The sequence below is a fragment of the Monopterus albus genome, unplaced genomic scaffold (assembly GCF_001952655.1).
Source record: "Monopterus albus unplaced genomic scaffold, M_albus_1.0 scaffold50.1, whole genome shotgun sequence".
Classification (NCBI taxonomy): domain Eukaryota; kingdom Metazoa; phylum Chordata; class Actinopteri; order Synbranchiformes; family Synbranchidae; genus Monopterus; species Monopterus albus.
The window spans coordinates 1,621,337-1,629,713 of NW_018127930.1; the positions used below are offsets into that span (position 1 = coordinate 1,621,337).

Here is an 8,377-nt window from a genome sequence, read left to right on the forward strand (position 1 = left end):
GCGGACCTGGGAGCCCTGAAGGTTGACTACAGAAACTTTGTGCGACTCCTGGAGGTTGACAGCAGCACTGTGACCAGAGTCATCTCCTTAGTCTACCGCTCTGAGAGCGCTTGACTCTGTCGCTTTACGTCTGCACAGTTTGCAAAGCCTCGAGCCAGAAGAGGTGGAGGGAAGACACTGAGGAAGAGAGCAGCAGAGACGTGCCTCAGAGTGTGATGGGAAGGCCCAGGATGTTCTCATGAACAAACCATGACATCCAGCAGTTCCTGGAGGGCCTCCATCTCCAGGGACTGTGCTGCTTTGATGACATTTGATCTGCTGCAGCTTCTGGTCATCTTGTGTCACCGTCTTTACTGAGATGATTAACTGTTTCTGCCTTTCTCTGTCATATGTCTTTTAGAGAGAGAAGAAGAGAAACAGCTGCACTGAACCATCTCAGTTAAAAAGATTCATATACATTTATTCTGAATTAATATCAAAATTCTTATACAGTAAAAATTTTCTTCTGGTTGATGAAGTTGTTTATGACCTGTTGTCTCTCTCGATGTGTCTTCTGTCTTTTGGATAGAAGCAGAAATGCATCCAGACCAAGAACACACAGACTTGACCAGACCGAGAGAGACATCCAGGAGACAGCTGCATTGTGAATCTTCTCATTAACAAAGATAAATGCATATTTATTTCATGTTGCTGTCAGTTTTGTTACTTATTAACAGCTGTTCTGTTTATATAACCTTTTGTTCCTTCTCATCTGTTGTTTGCCTTTATAAAGAGGCAAGGAAATGAATCAAGACCAGAGGAGACGAGAGCCGAGGACCCCTGTGCATTGAAGGCCCTCTTCTTTACAAAAATAAATAAGCATTTATTCTGTCATTATCAGAATTTTTATAGTGATCAAATGTTCTTGTGGTTGCTGAAACTGCTTATCAGCCTGTATCTAACCATTTGTCATTTGACTTTTAGGCAGAGGAGAGAGAAGAGGGTGTCACATTTAAAAAGATAAGTGAGATGATCAGAATTTCTATATTGACCAATAGTTGTCCTGTTGACCTCAGTGCTGAACTTACTGTGCTCTTCCCTTTGAATGCGTCATTAGACTTTTAGAAAAAGAAAAGAGCTGAGATGAGACCAGAGGAGAAGACAGGAGACAGCTGCACTGTGAACTGTTCTTATTGGAAAAGTAAATGTATATTAATGTGATGTCCACTCAGAATTTGTTCTCATTGGGAGTTTGTCTTTCTACACCTCTGAAGTTTGGAATGGTTACTCACCTTATATGCCATTTGTCTTTGAGACAGAACAGAGGAGCAGAGTCGAGGGGACCAGGACACAGTTTGTGCTGTGACCACTCCTATTGAAAAAGGTATGTGCACATTTATTTCATGTTATAATTAGAATAAATATACTGAGGAATATATCATCTGCTGCTCATGGTAACTGGTGTTCCCTCCGGTCCTCCTTTATCTATTTCCAGATGTGTCCACATCTGCAGCAGTTTGTTGTCCTGAAGATCATCCTGTCTGACATCATGCACAGATCCAGCTGGAGCCCAAGTCTCCACCAAGTCCACATGTACATGCATGGGTGACGTTTTACCTGGTAGCATGGGCGACCATCCTCAGGGAGTGAAACCACTTCACCTTCATTTGTTTGTTCATTTAATGGGTGTCCAGTGGAGAAGAATGCCCATTTCCATCAGCTGGTGTTTGTCTGATCAGCAGTAAATGTTAAAGATGAATTCAATGCAATTTGCACAGCACAGGGTGACTGTGTTTCTCAATATCAGTTTAACCATATTCAAGAAAAACTGAGCATACCATGAATACAATGTTTGAACTGTTGCCTTACACATTTCCAAACATAATTCCTACCTGGATCCAAAAAGACCTGTAAAAATCAAAGTGAAGGTCAGAAGTTAGTGCTATCTCTGTGATTTAAAAAAAATACAAACCCTTTATTATTAAAACTTTGTTGGCATTAAGTACCTAATCCACTGGTCAATGAACAAAAAATGTCTGCAGACACATTTGCAGGGAGCCTTGTTAGTGTCTTTTTATTTTCTTTACAGAGATGAGGTTCTTTTATTTACTTGTGGACATAAGTAGGGGAATGCAGCATCTAGCAAACATGCTCAACAGTGCCCTTTTTTTCAGATACTTGAAATAATTAAAATATTTTCATAATGCATTAGTCTTAAATAAATGGTCATTTAAGTTTAGCATATATTTTTCTCATTTGTCATTAAATTGTTGTATTTTATCTAATGCAAAACTAAAGAAATAATCAACATGACATCAGCATTACAAGTCGACCATCAACCTCCTCAGTTTTTAGTGAAATGCTGCAAAGGTGCAGGAAGCAAGACTGGACAACAGATGCCACATGATAGTCAAAATTCATCAAAGATAACACTTTATACATTTCTATAGTGGAGTTTAATGCCAAAGGACAGAGAACCTGTTGTAAGTGGAGGGCAAATATGAAGAATCTGGAAATATCATAATCAAAACTCCCACTTTATAATTCTTTCATTCGATTTGAAAAGTTCCTGTAAAGTGTCATGGTTTGGTGCAAAAAACGCCTTTTGTTCAATTTAAAGGTCCCTTTTCATAAAAAAGAGAAAAGTCACAAGACAGCTGAGAGTGCTGGGCTGAGGGTTTCTAAGCTGAAAACATGTGAAACTACAATAACTGGCACTGACGTTCACTGTCAACGCTCATTTATTCACAGACGTCTTTATTTTTAACAAACAGAATCATCAGAAAGCAGAAACACAGAAACAACAAGACAGCATGCTGTGTATGTGTGCACGTGTGTGTGCTGAGGTGTGGGTGGAGGGGGTATTAGTCACCAGAAATGGCACAGAGCCTCTCTCCCTCTCTCAGTTAAGTGGGTCACTCCATCTGGAGCAGAATATGGAAAAACAGCAACACAACGTTTTCTACCAAACAGTTTAACACAAAAATACTCAAATCTGCCGGCCTGAAGTCAGGATGAAATAAAGAGACTAGAGACTGTTGAACGTAAACTGGTCAGCTGGTTGGATCACTCCCTGTCTTTGAGACTCACTTCACTACCAACCAAAACATGAATCAATCCCTTAAAGGCCCTTAATGTCTCTTTTAAACATTATGATTCTGGAAGAGGTTTAAGGGTTTATTTAAGGATAGATTTTAAAATGAGCTTTGATAAGGGTTCATGTAAAAAAAAACATTAAATAGATGCATTTACTTGTGTACTTATTGGTTACAGATCAAAGGCGTCTTCATAAATCTTAAACTGAGAAATAAGGGATTTTGAGATTCATATAGTTTTAATGATGAGGCTTGTCTTCCCACACTTTTCAGTATATTAACTTTTATTTGGGTTTTGCTGTAGATTCAGTTCAGTTTTAATCAGCATTCATTCTAAATATTTATCACTAGTTCATCAATACATTGTTTTTTAAATTTATTTAAAGGCCAAAAATGAGCTTTCATGTTGAACGTTAGTAGATTATATGATATTTGGAAGATATTTACACATGAGCAAAGAAAGAAATGACATACAGTATTTTGGACAGTAGACCATTTACAATTGTCTGTTTTGTTTCCTCTGACACAGTATGTGAGGGGCAGAAGCCTTTTGCTTTCCTAAGTCCTGGCTTGTTTAGTCAGTGTTGCAAAGACTTGAATTCTTTTCGCCACTTGGAAGCAGCACAAACAAAATGTAAACATACAAACAGTGTTATCACCTTATCAAGTTAATTTGCTGAACATGTTAGCAAACATTTAGTCTATTTACACCAGCAAACACAGAGGAGCATTAGCATTTATTTGGAGTAATGCTTCTGTAAGCCCATTATTAACTCTTTTATGGCTTATTTCAGGGCTCCACCAACTCCTAGTGGAAATATCCGGCCCTTCTGCTGCTGTATGTTCCCCAGCTGGTCTCTGTCTGCATACTGTTTGAATGTATAGTGTGCACAACTGGGCTTGCCACTATAATGCACTCTGGACCATGAGCCTTTGTGCCACAATCACTTTTCCCTTATTTTCTGGCAGCTTTTTCTTCACATACCTCAAGTTTGTTACAGTACACTTTGTACTGGACAAAACTGATTGATAAGGAGAGTTTGACGAAAACTCAGTATGAACATATTGAAAACCAGATATGTTCATTAAAGTGTTTTCTTGATAACATTTAAAATGCAGACTACATGTTATTACATTTCCTGCATTCAGCAGCTTATTTGTTTTTGCACACTTGTAAAAAATAAACATAATCTTTGGGAAACAGGACTGGATCTCAACTGAACGTGGGCCTGCTAAATCTGATGACTAGTTAAAATGACCATAGTTTATTTGTCATGGGATGAAATTTGGCACAAAAATAAATACAATTTTGTAATCATTTTCAATGGACTCAAAGGTTCAACTGTGTGATCTCTGTACAGTAGAGGTCTGCATCTGTTTTTTGTTTGTTTTTTTGCAACACAAAACAGCAGGTTGACAGGACAGGACACTGAAGGCAAAGCAACAGATGCAGGACATTTACAAAAGAACATGAGGAGATTTTACTTGTGGTTTGTGTGTGTGAGGGTGTGATGTGTGGGTGTGCTCAACTCTGTGCAATCTGGTAAAAAAAAGTGTGTATATATACACACACACAAATACAGCCACGGCCAAAATATCAGTACCCCTGCATTTCTGTCAGATAATGCACCATTTCTCCCAGAAAATTGTTGCAAACACAAATTCTTTGGTATTCTCATGTTTATTTCTTTTGTTTGCATTGGACCATCACAAAAACGAGTTCTGCGTGGAATGTATCAAATTTGGCTTTTTTTTTTCTCAGCTTTTTTTTTGTGCTGGGCCATGACTGTATATACACACGCATATATGGGCAGTCTACTGGTATCTTTACTATTATATTATATTATTAGTGTCTTTATTATTTATTTGCACGGTCTGCATTATTTGAGTTACAGTACACAAAGTTATATTATTATTTATGAGTATGTAGGCTCCTGTTTCCCTCTGAGAGAGATTTTCTGGACAGACTATGTGTTTGCCTGATAACAGTCTGTCTGATATATCATTGAAAGATTTTCCATAAACACTGTCATTACCATAAGTGACTAAGATTATCTCTGACCTCAACAACAAACCAAAGATGAGTCCAAACTTTAACCCGTTAGGTCTCTGTTACTTTGAGCTGTATTCTGAGATTTCAGTCTGCATAGGATGTTGGAATTTGTCAGTTTGTTCATGCCTAGAATTTGTCAGTATCTTAATAATTTATTATTAAACTCCAGTTAAATTTAGACGGTTACTAAAATATCAGAAACCAAAATATGTTTATGATCCCAGTTTTCTGTAAATCCCCTGAGAGTGAGATCCCTCTCTACTGGAGGTCTATGGTTCTGCAGCACCTTGTGGCTTTATATGGAGGGGCTATTTCTGGGGTACTAACTAGCGCATTTTGTATGTCTCACACGAGAAGATCTTTAGTATCATTTGATTAAAGACTGTTTCACCTCACTGTCTCATTCTATAGCTAAGCATTATGTCACAACAAAACATCCTCATGCATTTATTTAAACATAGGTATGCCAGACCTTTGTTATCATGGTAACAATGCTAAACATGTGATTAAGGTTGCAGTGTGGTCACAGCTGGTTAAAACCTGGTTAGATTTAAGAAAAGATCATGGCTCAAAGAAACAACACTGACTCTCAGTTGACAGCAGTCTCCTGTGTAAAGGGCCTCCTCCAGATGCTGGCTAATAATAAAAGAAAGGTAAGTATGGGTCATAATAAAGCTGCTTGTGCAGACAACCTCTGGGATTGTTTTGACAGGAAGACAGTCTTTATATGTGCTGTTGTTCTGACTCAGTAGTTTCAAGAATTAAAGAGGTGCTTCATTTCTGAAGCTCTGATTCACAGAGAGAGAAATCACTTCATCCTAATTCAGCCTGACTCATCAATGAGTTCAACAAGTAAAACACACAGAAAAATAAATCGATACAGTATATAGCCTAAAAATTGTGGACAGCCCTGTTACACATCCTATAATGTACTAATGGCCTGAGTTTGTCTTGGATCCCAATAGTTTCCGTGAGAGCAATGACAGTGCACCAAAAGAATAAAGGTTTGGGCCATAAAATCAAAACAATGAGCTGAAAGATACTAAAAGCCTCTGTCAAGCTGAGGGGAGCTGCCAGTCAGGTGCTCATTCTCTGTGGCTTTCCCAGAGAATTAGATGAGTGGCGTTCAATTCCAGTGTGTTTTTCAAAAATTTTTGTTCCTATACATAATAATGCTGTTTTGCTCCCTAAACCTAACCAAGTAGTTTGTGTGGCAAAACGTAGTGAAATCCTGACTGTTAGGTTATCAAAATAGCATCAATATTTTAAAGATGATGCTTGCTGCTACCTAGCAGGCTAGCCATTGTATTTATGGATGTTTCCATGACACCAAAATTTCTAAAGCTTGGTAGTGCAACATAGGTTGTTGTAAAGTTGTTGCAATTCTGCTTGCTACTGTAGGGGCACTACCATATTTCACACATTGCATATTCTGATTGTTTAAAAATGTACAATCAGTTGAATTCAGCAGAGTCATTTTTAAGCAGTTAAATCAGAGACTGATGGCAGCCACAGGGGAGGCACCCACAAAGGCCAGCAGCACAGGCCCTGGATGTCTTCTGAAATTGGGAACTGAGCAACCAAGCAACTGTCATATGCTGAAAATAATAACCATGTACTAATACTACTAAGCATAATACTAACACTGATCTGAGTTAGCTAATATGCTTGTTGTATTTGGAGACTTTGTTACTATTACCTTTTTAGGGTAAGGTTTTATTCTGAAGGAGATTTTATTTTACAATGTGCTTTACATGTTTTTAGACTGTTAGCTTTTCTAACAGGCTAACATCACCCACACTTTATGTAACTTCAAATAGATTGTATTTTTAGGTAATTTAGCATGGCATTTCTTTCACACTGAGCACGCTTTGAGAAGGAATGAGTGTTTTCAAATGTGTAAATCATCAATAAAAGTAAGGTCCCCAGATGTGAGGTGCACAGTTGGACCTCAAAGAGGGAACTGTGGCCATGCTGGCTTCATTCTCATTTTGCAGACATCCTCATTAACATAGTTTATTTTCAGGCACAAAAAGCACTTTTAATTTATCAACACATTTGCAGTGACTTCACTTTAATTTGTTAGCAACTGTTTGGTGAATGTTTGTACTGTTACTGCCAAGGAAATAGCATGTGTTACTGTGTGTGAAATCAAACAGAGGCAAATACAGAGCAGTTAGCTAGTGGGGGTGCCACAAATTCTATTTAATGTAGACAGAGGTTTAAAAAGTGCTTTTGTGAAAGCTTGTGTTATTTTAATTTTTTTTTTTTTGAAATTCTACAAAATTCATAAAGCTAAAGAAACACAAACATGTAGTAGATGTAACTTTGAGTGTGCAGGCTGTAAATATATACAGTATAGGCATGCACAGTATGTTAGCTATGTTGTCCTTTATTATCATAAATTATTTAAAAAAAATGTTTATAGAGACAAATTATTGCAATCTACTGTTTGCTTACTGACTTGCTGACTGAATTAAGTACTGCACATTATAAATGAATTTACAGGATATTTGTGCATATTTAAGGTTTATGTAAAAGTAAGCTTGGAAGAATTGCTACTTATCAGCACTCTTAGGAAATGTATGTATTAATTAGTTTACTGGGGAAACTGTAATGAATAAGACTGACCGGATTGTTCAAACACTTTAAGTATACATTACAACTGAAATAAAACAGAATGGCAATAGACAGTTACAGTGAAAATAGACTTAATATGAACATAATGTTATATGTTGGCAGGGATGGGGCCAGGAGTAGCATGGGCCCTCCCTGAAATCTGACTGGCTGTTCTTGGTCTCTCTCACAGTCTGAAGGTCATAGATAATTATCTTATTAGTATCAAACTTTACATCAACATCATGCTTCCCAGTATGGGGCCGTTTTTATGTGTGGATTCCACCGTGCTCAGGAAAAAAATGGTGTATTTTCCCAGTAGTATTATCCAATAATAATAATTTAGGATTGCACTCAGTGGCAAGAAATCACTTTATTCTGCAAGAAGACAGAATGTTTTTGGTCATCTGGCCTTCATCAATGTCACAATCTCACAGTGCAACTGCTTGTTTAAACATTACGCAGATGTGAAAGCTCTTGAGTTAATTAGCCTGCATCTGGTCGAGTAAGCATGGATGAAACAAGCTGAATTCTTAGAACACAGGTAAAAGTGACAGTATATTCAAATCTATGTAAAGCCAAATAGCGGACTTTCTAATTTAACTGCATCAAAAAGCATCGATGTCAAATCAGG

The 8,377-nt window shown here is 37.5% G+C and overlaps 1 long non-coding RNA gene across 2 annotated transcripts in view; it reads left to right on the forward strand.

Moving 5' to 3' along the window:
• The window catches only part of LOC109960786 (uncharacterized), a 3,052-nt gene extending 922 nt beyond the window's left edge, over positions 1 to 2,130 (forward strand). Inside the window, exons 2-7 of one of the 2 annotated variants that reach the window (XR_002275043.1) lie at positions 401 to 438; positions 569 to 643; positions 773 to 869; positions 964 to 1,180; positions 1,295 to 1,363; positions 1,475 to 2,130. This is a non-coding gene — a long non-coding RNA (uncharacterized LOC109960786). The remainder of the gene's footprint in view (positions 1 to 400; positions 439 to 568; positions 644 to 772; positions 870 to 963; positions 1,181 to 1,294; positions 1,364 to 1,474) is intronic. The other variant, XR_002275044.1, reaches the window with a different exon arrangement.
• The last annotated feature ends 6,247 nt before the right edge of the window (positions 2,131 to 8,377 follow it).